The following is a 2,372-nucleotide window of genomic DNA, read 5'->3' as shown; positions in this document are numbered from 1 at the left end:
TTTGCAGGAGAAGTTTAAATATTTCATGATACATTGCATGCATGCTAAGTCACTTCAGTCGTGTCTGACTCTGTGCGACCCCATGGACAGCAGCCCACCAAGCTCCTCTATCCACGGGATTCAGCTTGACCTAAAAATAAATGCTGTAAAGTGTTTGATTATTAATTAAGTAGATATGCCGTCTGAATTTGTAAGTACATTATAGAACTCTTTAAAGGAAATGCACTGTAGAAAAGTCTCCAGTGTGAGCTGAGTGTTAAAAACACATGGTTTGCATGTTGGTGGTGTTTGGCTTTGTAATTATTCTGATTTCGCATTTCAGGGCGCTGCTTGCATCTGGGTCTGGTGGGAGAGTACAGTGGGCGAGCGGGTAAGCAGGGCCATCACTAAAGGCAGTGGTGTGGCTGGGCACAGACTGGCACAGAAGGCCTGGGCTGTCCTGGGAAGCTTCACCGAGGGCAGGTTAGCGGTCCCTCAGCGTTGGGGTGTTCACGGCACATGGTGGGTGACTGGCCTGCCTCCCAGGACTGCGTGAGGTCCCACATGGCGAGGCAGGCCTGGCATGGAGGGTGAGCCCTACAGGTATCCGCACATATAGCTAATTCCTGGGACCCCTGTGAGCAGAGAAACGATCTTGCAGGCACCGGGGATGATTGTCACCCTGGCTCGTCCCCTGGTTGAAGAGGAGGTGACTTCTGCTTGCACTTCTCTCCTGTCTCCTGCACGGAGAGGGAGAACCCGGGACCACGCGATCCCAGCAGCGGGCAGCCACTCCTGAGAGCCCGGGGAACCCGCGACCACGCGATCCCAGCAGTGGGCAGCCACTCCTGAGAGCCCGGGGACGGAGCCTTTTCTTTAAAACAATGCTCCACGCTTCAGGGAAACTGCTGTCTCTGAAGATGAAGAGAAAGGGGGCCCCAGAGGTGCGTCCTCAGACCTTGTCGGAAGTGTTGAGACGCTTTCAGGAACACATGCACTTTCATAACATGCAGCAAAGTATGAGTTTAGCACATGTCGGACCGGATTCTAGTTTTTTAAAGAAAGGACAACAGTTTGTTTTTTTTTTTTTCCTAAAGACAATTCAAAAACACGTATCTGGATCCGGGAACGTACCTGGGTGCAGCTCCAGCTGTACACATATCTGGATCTTCACCTTTAAGGGAACGTACCTGGGTGCAGCTCCAGCTGTACACATATCTGGATCTTCACCTTTAAGGGAACGTACCTGGGTGCAGCTCCAGCTGTACGCTGTGACATCTGCATAAAGTAGCATGTGTCTTTTACAGCTCTTTCAAGAAAGCCTTTTTTTCTTAAAGATGGAGTTGCAGGAGTGGAAGCCTTGGCACACACCCTTTGTTTCTATCACGTCTTGCAAGAGCAGACGCCTTGGGATGGTGGTGGACTCCTCAATGCCATGTTGATAAGCCTCATTAGCTTGTCCTTGTCATGGGGACCTCCCTGGGCTTTACCAAGCCAGAGTGCTCAAGAGACTTTCTACTTCTCAGTGGTTGTCACATCACAGATGGGAAATGATAGAAGTGTTGAGAACGTCCAAAATGCCTTTTTGTGATTTTTGGAAATATTTAAGTTCTTTTAATATCTAGTTGATCCTGGTGAGACAAACATTTCATACATGTGTGAAGAAAAAGGCCTGTACTACAACTGCTCATCGAAGGAAAGAATAACTAAAGTGGGAGCAGGTTAGTGTCCCCTGCAAGGAAGACAGCCTTCCAGTTAAGGAATCTCTGCAGATTAAGTTTAGTTCCAAATCCCACACACTGGCTTAGTGGCACTTCATTACTTCTTGAGTTGCTAGAAGAAGTGTTAGTTTTATTATTGAAAGACTATTGAGCTTTGAAAAGGACCCACAAACACGTAGGATTAACTAACCAGCTTGCTTTGCATTTTTCTTTAGTATTGTAAAATATATCAAAATGTAGATGACATTGTTAATGTCAATTATTATCTCTTTTTAAGGTTTTACATGGATTATGGTTTCTTTTACTTTTTAAACTTTTTATTGGGATATAATTGCTTTACAATGTTGTGTTAGTCTCTGCTGCACAACGATGTGAATTGGCCGTGTGTATACATACGTCCCCTCCTCTGAATGCAGCGTTCCAAAGAATAGCAAGAAGAGATAAGAAGGCCTTCTTCAGTGATCAATGCAAAGAAATAGGGGAAAAGAACAGAATGGGAAAGACAAGAGATCTCGTCAAGAAAATTAGAGATACCAAGGGAACATTTCATGCAAAGATGGTCTCGATAAAGGACAGAAATGGTATGGACCTAACAGAAGCAGAAGATATTAAGAAGAGGTGGCAAGAATACAGAGAAGAACTGTACAAAAAAGATCTTCACAACCCGGATAA

This window comes from Capra hircus, chromosome 23, assembly GCF_001704415.2.
Source record: "Capra hircus breed San Clemente chromosome 23, ASM170441v1, whole genome shotgun sequence".
NCBI classification, from domain to species: domain Eukaryota; kingdom Metazoa; phylum Chordata; class Mammalia; order Artiodactyla; family Bovidae; genus Capra; species Capra hircus.
The sequence above is the reverse complement of the archived record's forward strand: the minus strand, read 5'-3'. Positions refer to the sequence as shown.